Below are 11196 nucleotides of genomic sequence, written 5' to 3'. Positions count from 1 at the left end.
TTAACACTATTTCCGCACTCAAAACAAATTTTTTCTCCTGACTTGGCACTTTTTGCTCAATAGGTTTCCCCATCACACCACCCCTTTAATTATTGAAATATAACATTAAATCTATTTATTTCACAAAAAATACTATTTATTTGTCAAACTATTTCTAATGGTTTTGATCTGGACTCATTTGTCGGATGGTGCGCAAACAATAATTTATTTTTAAATTCAAAGAAGATCTTTGTTATGTCTTATTCCAAAAAGACACCTGCCACCTACTTTATCTACAAACTGAATGATAAATCTCTTAATCGTTGTCAAGAGAGTAAAGACTTGGGAGTAATTTTTGACTCTAAATTCTCTCTTTCTAGTCACATTGACTTCATTGTTTCAAAATGTGTTGCAATGGTTGGGTTCAGTAGACGTAACACCAGTGACTTTAAGGACCCTATGACGTTGAAGGCACTTTATATATCCTTGGTCAGAAGTGGTCTTGAATATTGGTCAATAATATGGAATCATTTCTATGAACCTAACTCCTATAAAATTGAGAAAGTTCAAAAAATGTTTACAAAAATTGCTTTACGTATGCTTTACTGGCCAGACGGCCTCCCATCATATACCAGCAGACACAAATTGCTTGGGCTTCAGGGTTTGCATAACAGAAGAACTTTTATCTCACTCATGCTTGCCTATAATGTAATAAAGTTTAGCATGAATTGCTCTGATTTATTTAATTTGTTCATTCCATACATTCCACTGCGTGATCTTCGGCATAATAGATTATTTATCGAAATAATTCATAAAACCAATTATGCTATGAATGAACCTATAACTAGGACTATACATCTAGCAAATCGATAAAGTAGTTTTATTAATTTTAATAACAGCTTATGTAAGTTTAAGCTTGAATTGTTTTCTATTTTTAACGAGTCTATAAGAAAGCATGAAGTTATCAACATTTAAGATTTAAAGTAGATTATGGTCAGCGCAAAGCATTTATCAAACACCAAAGGCATGTTTCAATTGGGTGAATCCAATTTCAAGGGGTTGTGTTCGCAACCCTCTGAAGGGTTGCCAGCGCAATATATAGCTTATCCAACATAATTGTAAACCTCACCTTTTCACCTACCCGTGGCGAATCCTGTTTCATTGACAGCCAAGGCTCCGGCGACCCCAAGTTCCTCATGGAACTAGGGGGTGGGGAGGGCGTGATGGTCTAGAAGGTTTAATGTAGTGATACAAATCGTTCCCGAGATGGTCGGGCTAGTACCTTAATAGTGCTTTGTTACCGGAATGTACTGGATCTATATCCGGCAAAGGGCCATCAACATCGGTAACACGCCCCACAGCCTTCGGGGAGTGTCTTTATCGTTAATACAACAACAACAACAACAACAAAAACAACAACAATTCACGTAATTTTGGACTGAATGAATTAAATAAATTAATAAAATGCGCGCACAAAGAAATGACTAGTAATTCAGATTGATATTATTGATAGGTTGACTTAGCAAATTCTTTTTTACAGCTGACGATTTAGCACATTTACACATAATTGCCCACAGCACGTAAAAATGAAAAATTATATTATTTTTTTTTTGTGCTCGATGTATTTTGAATTCAGTTTTAAAACTGCATTAAAATGCAATTTTTCAAAAAAAGTGTCTTAGCACATTTTCACATTAACCTAACGAAATGTATATACGAAATAGGGTATATATTTATTTGTTCGAGTTATGCTAATTCTTGTTCTTGTTGGTGCACGCTTTATATGCATAAGTGGCCTAAAATGCCAGTTTTTGATTCAAATACTTTTTTTTTTACAAATATTGTTACTAAATTTTTCCAGCTCAGCTGATTGCTATGCAAATTTTTGTTGTTATGTAGCATTTCATTTAATGGCATGTATTTTTATTAACGCATATAATCAAACAAATAAAAAATGTCTTTATGCTCTCACGTTTATTTTTTAATATAGTTTTTATTTACTGTTATTTAATTCACTTTGCCATTCATTTGCCTAGCCAAGCAGCTCAGGCACTTGAAAGTGATTTTATTCAATTACGAGTTTGTTGCTTAAGTCTTTCGTTCCATTGATTGCGGGTTGGAGGCTGTTGCAGTTAATAACTCTACAGATTTTATATATATGTATATATTTTTCAATGTGTTGCATGCTGTTTTTGTTTTGCACCATTTTTGCTGTAATTTTTCGTTGTTGTTTTTTTTACTAAAGATGTATTACGCAACTTTTACTCTTAAATACTTGGAGCTATGCAGCGCGTCTCTTAAGTGTCTGACATATAAATATGGCATATTTAGTTTGTATATATTGTCCACTTAAACGGCTCAATGATATGTACATATGTTTGTATAATATATGACAACACTTCGTTTTCGTTGCTGTCGCAAGCAACCTCTTTTTGCCATAGCAGACATATATAAGCGCATCAAAAAAAAAAAAAAAAAAAAAGTTTGCAAAAATTAAAGCTTCTTGTTGTTTGAGATTTTAACTTAGTATGTCTGCGGGTGTGCAGTTAATAGGTGTGTTCAATAGGTTTTTTTGGGTGATTTTAAGTTGAATGCATTTAAAACAATTTTTTCGTGCAGCGGAGTTATTATTTTGATGGAGGTTTTCTTGGTTTTTTTATTTCCATATTTTGTTGCTTATGTGTTCCATACACCGCCATCTGCTGGTGTCGCTTTTGTTTTGGTCTACGTAGAATTTGTCATCTCGTTAAAAAACGTGACATATGCATATGACATTTGCTCGTCAACGCAACGATTTTTTCAATAATCAATTTGACAATTTAATTTGGATTATCTGTGCGGCAAACAGCATGAATTTCGTGAGTGCTAAATATGCCAGTTATGTACTATGTAGGTATGTATGTGGAAATGCTATACTTTGGGGATTTGAGTTGGTTAAGTCTTTGTATTATAACTAAATGTGAAGGAAAAGTAAGATGTCTTTAGTTATACCAGTAAAATATAAATTTAATGCATTAGTGGATTCGACCGAGAGTTTTCGGTGTCATAAGCTGAACTTAGTGAATCGGAATAGGAACTTACAAATTCGCTTTGTTGGAGATGGAATCGAAACCGTACTTCAAGAAGTTTTAGAAAAGAGAACTACCTAATTTGCGCTCAGTATGAGCTCTTGTGAGAGCACAAAATTAGTATATTCTTCGGACTGTCGCCTAATATGAGCCCCATTCTATACATGACGTTAGCTACGTTGCTCATTATTGGAGGTGGAAATGACGTGTTTTCAATTCTCTCCTGCTACAACTACTAGACAGAGAGGCTCTTAGAATTTGGATGTTATATAATGCTTTTTTCATTGTTGTTTGGAATTAACGTGATTCTGAGCAACATGGCAAAGTTTGGCGGGCATTTGCTCCAATTCTTAAATTTTTGTTGAGTTGTATATATTTGCTTCTTCTAAATATTCCTTTTCTTTTTTTAACTTCTTCAAATAAGTTTTTTTTATGCCTTAATGATCTTTGTTCTATTCTTCACGCTCCTCACGTTCCTTAATCACTTCCTTCAAGTAGAGTTCCAAATACTTACATCCTCTTCATATTTCGTCCATTGTTCTTTGGGCAAAATTGTTTTCGTCAGGGAGAGATGAAGAGCATGCATTATACGGAAATTACGTACATCGTGCCATTTATGGGGTAGCCAACGGGTAGCCTCTTTTATGTCCTCGTTCTCGTGGAGGCAATCGTTATGTTGCAGACCGTATTGATTGGAACCAGACAAGTTGTAGTCCCATTTGCCCAAGCTTGAGAAAACCAATGGTCCCTTCCTGATAACGTATCCCGACATTTTTGGACGATTCAGAGTATTTTAACAATCTTCCACAGGCGAGATTGTAAAAATTTGAAGAAGGAAATTCCAAAGGAATATACAAATGCAATCAAATTTAATAAGTTTTGTTGTTATATCGACCTTCTGATTTATAAGATCGAGATTTCGAATCGAGATCAATTCCTAATAAAATAATTATTGTTATAACAAATTTTTCCTTAAATGAAAAAAATGTTGAAATTAGCTGCCTTTTCTCCCGGGAGTGGGATTTGAAGGGATTGACAAGGTATAATCGAAACAGCTATCACCTTTTCCATCCTGATGTCACGTTGTTTAAAATTTTTCCCAAATTATTAAATAAATTATAAATAAAAATTACTTCAATAAATGTTTTCATACATTTAAAGCAATAAGGGCAACCCCCGCTTAATTCATAAAATAATTATTGTTAGGCTTTGAGCTCGATTCGAACCCGCGATCTTATAAATCAGTAGGCCGATATAACAACAAAAATTATTTTCCCAGAGCACGGGGAAAAAGTGTCAATAAATATGACACTATGGCATCATTACCATGAAACCATTCCAATTTTTTATTTCCAAGTTGTTTTGGTAAAAATATTTGTAGTAAGAATATTATTTATAGTTTTATGAAGACTGTGAGACGGGGGTAGAGATAAAAAGTGAGATATAGCGACAATGCAGGAGGATAGACTTGGATACCGCAAATGATAGCTAAAGGGGCCACAATAATTCGTAAAGGGTTATAAATTTAAAGGAAAGTTTAAGGAAAGATAGAAAAAAAGAAGAGAAAAAGGATCTACAAGTGATGAAAAAAAAATTGCGAGATAAAATAAATTGGATAAAGGGTGCAGACCGTTGATTTAAAGCGCGTAAACCGAGAAATCATTAAAGTGGGACAGGAAGCTTTGAGAGAGGGAGATGGGAAAGATATATCGTGGAGTAAATATCACATAAATACAAGACTCTAACAATTTAAAAAAATTGGGGTGAATTCAGGAATTTTTATACCATTGAATTTTTTAAATTTGGTCTAGCACTCAGACCATAGGTTTGGTAAGGTTGAACTGGCTGTTACATGAGGACATCACACCAACTGAATGAGTCCATGGAATTACAGAAGTTTGTATAACGACCAAACGGAACGACCCTATCAAAAACCAAGACCCATGTTATAAAGTCCGTGGCGAATACTAAAAGCTTTCTAGGGCCTATGTCACTTGCTGCCTCTAGATCTGCCAGCTGTATCCGTCGTTATTATTTAATATCCCCTAGAAGATTTCAGAGAAAACAAATCCATTATGTTGGATGGACCGCATTTCAATATTCTTCGGATTTGCAGCATTTCCCTCAATCAGTTGGGCTTCCTTAGAACCGTCTCAGTGGATTCAGATTAAAGATTGTTACTTAATTTCCTCCTTAAAAGCATTAAAACTAGACAACCTGGAATGATTTATAGCTTTGGTAGGGCTGGTTGAAGGAAATTTCCGCCCTAGGATTAATGGTTGAACTCACATGAGACTGAGTTGGTTAGTTGTTAGCTGGTGCTGCAGATGTGATGTGAATATCACGTAGAATACATGGTATATGGTGCTGGTGCATTCTAGTCAATATTATGTGGCGATTTCGAGGACATTGTATAAAGCAGGCATCTGATCTGACCATGTAGTGAAAAAACTTCAATGAAATATGTATGTATATTGGTGTTTTGTTAAACTTTCCAGGCATATGCGGGTGTTGAATATTAATTCTTTTATTAAATTTTATTGTCAGACCAGCTGGTCGTAAGCCAACTGCTTGGAAGTAACTTAATACTATGCACAAATTTATTTTACCGGCCAGTTAATCTAATTTTTATTGAAGAAAGAAAATAAATGGACCTAGCTGAAACTCAAGATAAATGGGCAACAAGCCTGCACAATCCAAATTCCTACAAAGGGTTTAAGTTATTTATATATTTAAAAAAATAATTCCAGTGCGTTAGTCCCGCTTAACCTCAGAAGCGGCTTGACCCATTTCGAAAATTTTGTTTTGTTTCATTCGTTATGGTTCAAGGGTAGTTTAGAGATATTTTTTTTGGAAAGTAGGCTATGTCACGCCCACATGTTAGGAAATATTTAAATATTTTCAAGAAGGTATCCAAAAATTATTAGAGTAAATCCATATATGAGTGTGAGTAATAGTTGAGGTGGGAGTGAGGGTGAGAGTGCGACTGGAAGTGAGAGTCAGGAGTGGGATTGGGAGTAGGAAAGCGAGGTGGAGTAGGAGCGAGAGTGGAAATGGGTGTTGGAGTGAGATGAGAGTGGGAATGTAGGCAAACCAATTTTCGAGCAGAACAAAGTCTGTTGTTGTTGTTGTATCAGTGTCAAATTAAATGGGGTTACACCGAAATGACATCCTTTGGTCGGAAAAAATCCCGAGTCGCTCCGGTACCTAGAACCGACTGCCTTGGGAAAGCCTGTCGTGTATACTAGTACTAATATAAATAATGTATTTCAATATTTTAAAATGTTTAATAAATTTGGTGCATGTTTAAATCTCGCTGTTACATCTCACAAGAGGCTATAAAATTTCGTGTATCATGTGAATCCTATCTCTTTTAATTTACTACGTAATTCCACTTTTTACACTCAGCTGAGCAGATCTCACAGAGTATATTAATTTTGTTCGCATAACGGTAATCCGTACCGGCATAAACTAATCGAGATAGATATACACTTTTATATATCAAAATGATCTGGGCAAAAAAAGAAGTTCATTTAGCCATGCCCGTCCGTCCGTCCGTCTTTCCGTCCGCCCGTAAACACGATAACTTGAGTAAATTTTGAGGTATCTAATGAAATTTGGTATGTGAGTTCCTGCGTACTCATCTCAGATCGCTATTTAAAATGAACGAAATCGGACCATAACCAAACCCACTTCTTCGATATCGAAAATTTTGAAAAATCGAAAAAGTGCGATAGTTTATTACACAAGACGGATAAAGCGATGAAACTTGGTAGATGGGTTGACCTTATGACGCAGAAGAGAAAATTAGTAAAACTTTGGATTACGGGAGTGGAACCGCCCACTTTTAAAAGAAGGTAATTTAAAAGTTTTGCAAGTTGTAGGTTGGCAGTCGTTGAAGATATCGTGATGAAATTTGGCAGGAACTTTACCCATTTTACTATAGGTGGCCTAAATGAAAATCGAATGACGAAAACGCCCACTTAAAAAAAAAAAATTTTTTTAAGTCAAATTTTAACAAAAGATTGAATTTCTTTACAGTATTTAGGTAAATTATGTCAACATTCAACTCCAGTAATGATATGGTGTAACAAAATACAAATTAAAAGAAAATTTAAAAATGGGCGTGGCACCGCCCTTTTTCATTTAATTCGTCTTGAGTACTTTTAATGCCATAACTCGAACAAAAATTTACCAATCCTTGTGAAATTTGGTACAGGCATAGATTCTACGACGATAACTGTTTTCTGTGAAAATGGGCGAAATCGGTTTGAAGCCACGCCCAGTTTTTATACACAGTCGACCGTCCGTCCTTCCGCTCGGCCGTTAACACAATAACTTGAGCAATAATCGATATATCTTTACTAAACTTAATTCACGTACTTATCTGAGCTCACTTTATCTTGGTGTTAAAATTGGGCGAAATCCGACATTGACCACGCCCACTTTTTCGATACTGAAAATTTCGAGAATTGAAAAAAATGCCATAATTCTATACCAAATACGAAAAAGGGGATGAAACAGGGTGACTGTATTGGTTTTTTGACGCAAAATATAACTTTGGATAAAAACTTTGTAAAATGGGTGTGACACCTACCATATTAAGTAGAAGAAAATGAAAAAGTTTTGCTGGGCGAAATAAAAAGCCCTTGGAATCTTGGAAGGAATACTGTTCGTGGTATTACATATATAAATAAATTAGCGGTACCCGACAGGTGATGTTCTGGATCACCCTGGTTCACATATACAACTAAGGGCCACTCCCTTTTAAAACCCTCATTAATACCTTTAATTTGATACCCATATCGTACAAACACATTCTAGAGTCACCCCTGGTCCACCTTTATGGCGATATCTTGGAAAGGCGTCCACCTATAGAACTATGGCCCACTCCCTTCTAAAATACTCTTTAATACCTTCCATTTGAAACCCATGTCATACAAACACATTCCAGGGTTACCCTAGGTTCATTTTCCTACATGGTTATTTTCACTTATTTTGTCTCCAAAGCTCTCAGCTGAGTATGTAATGTTGGGTTACACCCGATCTTAGCCTTCCTCACTTGTTTTTTTTCTTTTGTTTTTTATTTACATCAGCTTTTTTCAGTGGCCAATATTTTTCGCACAGTTGTTGCATACGATTGCATAAAGTAAATATTAAATTTAAGTATTTTTTTCGGGCATTTAAAAATAAACTCATTTAAATCATTTTGTCACAACGGTTGCTACAAATTACATAATTCCCAGCTCCATTTCACATTACTTTCATTTGAGTCGCATTCGGGGGCATCGCATGTTCTTTATTGTTTATTGAGTGCAATGAGAAAATCCCCAAAAAATATTTGTATTCGCTTTTGCTTAAAAAGCTTTACAAATTACCATTGATTACAGCATACATTTCGCCCAATTTGTTTTCGCATTGTATGGCTGTGTGTGTTTGGGGGATTGACTGCATTTTTCTACGATTTTTCATGTTTTCATACAAAAAAGTACAAATACTTTTTTTGCTTAATATAATTTGTATAGCTTTTGAGCTTCCCGCATTCAACTTTGCTTGTGATTTGATTACGCATGCGCACAACCAAGCAGTCATATTTATTTGCATGCTTTGCTGCCTCATTCACAATTGCGCAAAATCAATAATTTGGCTCTTCTTTATTTATAAATATTTACTTGTTTTGTACTTCGCTGGCCGATTATCATTTGCCATCTTTAAATTGAAAGCAATTTTGCCCTTTAGTTGGCTGCGCATCGTTTGTTCACAGCTTGCGCGCCATTTGCTCTCAGCATTACTCTTGCGCTTGTGCGCACGCGTATTTACATGACAATTTTCGGCTTACGATTTCTAATATGTTTTTTTTTTTTGTGTGGTTATTTTCGATATTTTATGTTTTTAGCAAATCGCAGCCTGTTACTTTGGTCACTTATATGCGTTGTTTATTTTGCAAATATTCGCATTCGCGTTATTTTGGCTAATCAAAAACTTACCGCTGATTCAACTAAATAAACAAATGTTTACTATTTAAACTCCCGTTACGTTTGGGTCATGTTAAGTGCAATTGCTAGAGTTCGTCAAATAAGTTTTGTCTTGGTTTTAAAATGAAAAAACAACGAATGGTTTGTCGGATCGACAATTTTTGCAAAGCGGTCGTTTTGATTACAACAAGATCGGCGAATTAAGAAAAGACAAGCTTATTATATGATGATTGTTTTGAAATTTTATAATTGTGTTAGTATTAGCCACTTATCTAAATCTAGCTCACACTCTAAATGCCCAAAATCCATGTGTCAATTAATTAATGTGATGAAAAAGGATAACATGAGACATTTGCTTTCATGAAGCGTAGTTTTACCTGTGTTCTTGTGAACCTCGAACGTACTTGAGAACGTGATGACCCTTGAGTACGGTTGTACTGAACGGCTCTGCTCGTCGGACTGGGTGGGTTACTTTGGGTCTTCCTCTCACAGCACTGACAATAAAGAAAACAAATTCACGTACTCAATTCTAAGATACGCAGTATGATCCGCATCACCCTCAATTCTCTGTAGTTTATCGTGCGCTCGAATCCATTGTTAATGTTCTGCATTGCCTTAATAATTCGTCTTACCGTCCCTTTGTTCTAGTTCCATAATAGGATTCATCACACACTAATTGTTATTTAGCAATTCATTGTTTATTATTTATACAATTGTTAATAACTTAATCTTTATTACAACTATGGGACGTATAGATTTTGGGTACCTAGAGTGATATGAGTTGTAGGTGCTCAGATCGTTGAACATATAATTTCAAAACGCTATCCGCAAACCCATCTCTTGAGACGTCTCTAGATCCTAGCTTGCTGAAGCTGAATAGGGCTGAACCCTTGTAACCCTTTTCCGTTCGTCACTCAAAAACCAATTTCTCCCAATCCCGTTTAACTTATCCCTAATGCTTATTAAGAAATCATTTCAATCTCACTTGAGGTGAATTGATAATTATAATAAAAGTATGATAATCATATATTTAGTGATTGCAAAGATATGGAATTTATAAACAACTATTTACAACATGTGTTACTTCTTATTTCAATATCGAGTCTTACTTTTTGATGTAATTGTTTTGTGAGGCAAGTAAGTTACTGCTTCCTCCGATAAATGAATCGAGGTCACTAATCCCAACGTTTTCAGGGATTTTATAGCGGCCTTCACTCTCGTTGCTGACCACCACAGAACTATATCTGCATCTCCTCTTTTCGATTTTACGAAATAAATGCTCAAATACGTTCAATCCAAGACAATTGAGATTTTATTTCACCTTCGTAAGGTTTAAAAACAGAGCAAAATCACTTTCTTGTAAATATAGTTTCTGGTAAGACTGGCTTTTTTCTACCTTGTCGTCGCAAACATCAGAATCAAGAGAAAACCGGAAGAACAAATCTGCGACCATGGGTGCGATTAGCTACAATCATCTGTAGGCGATTTTAGCAATACCCAGCTTTACGCTGGGCGCATAATCTATTACTTTACGCACGTAGTAAAGGTCTAGCATGCTTTTCAACGCAAGTCAACCGTAACAGTCGAGCAAACGATATTGTCTTGGCAACCAGGTGCCTATTGTCTTCTTTTATAGATATGTAGGTAGATATAATGGCTACGTCGGATATATACATCTGGAGTCTCAATTTCCGATAATTATTCCCAGGATCTTAGACGTGCTCAAACTAGAGCCGGGAATTTGAATAGTGAGTGCTCAACAGCCTCATTGGTTGCTACGCCTTTACAACTATCTAAATGAACTCTAAAATTGAAGCTCACGCTGAGTATATAATTTTCAGTTAATCTCGAATTTAGAAACCCTTACATGTTTTGTAATGTATCTATTCTTAATCGCATTTGCAAAGTCTGTAAATATGTATTGTTAATGGTCGCAAATGAGTTCAACAATAATATAAATAAATGTGAATAACCACACAAAATTTGCATGTGTTAAAAAGTTTTATTCTAAAAAAAACAAAAAACAAGAATACAAACTTTCATACAATACTTATGTCAAATAAAGCTGATAATTTACTATCATAATCAACAGACTTTAACTTTTTTATTATTATCGTCGTGCGTATTTGTGCATTTCTCGATTTCAAATAAATTTTCGTTTGTATACAAAGGAT

General features: G+C 35.1%; 1 pseudogene; it reads right to left on the bottom strand.

Moving 5' to 3' along the window:
- Positions 1–3499: 3499 nt before the first annotated feature.
- Positions 3500–3854, bottom strand: LOC137253983 (cytochrome b-c1 complex subunit 7 pseudogene; annotated as a pseudogene).
- Positions 3855–11196: the final 7342 nt, after the last annotated feature.

Source organism: Eurosta solidaginis, chromosome 5 (assembly GCF_040869045.1).
Source record: "Eurosta solidaginis isolate ZX-2024a chromosome 5, ASM4086904v1, whole genome shotgun sequence".
Classification (NCBI taxonomy): Eukaryota; Metazoa; Arthropoda; class Insecta; order Diptera; family Tephritidae; genus Eurosta; species Eurosta solidaginis.
The sequence above is the reverse complement of the archived record's forward strand: the minus strand, read 5'-3'. Positions and strand labels throughout refer to the sequence as shown.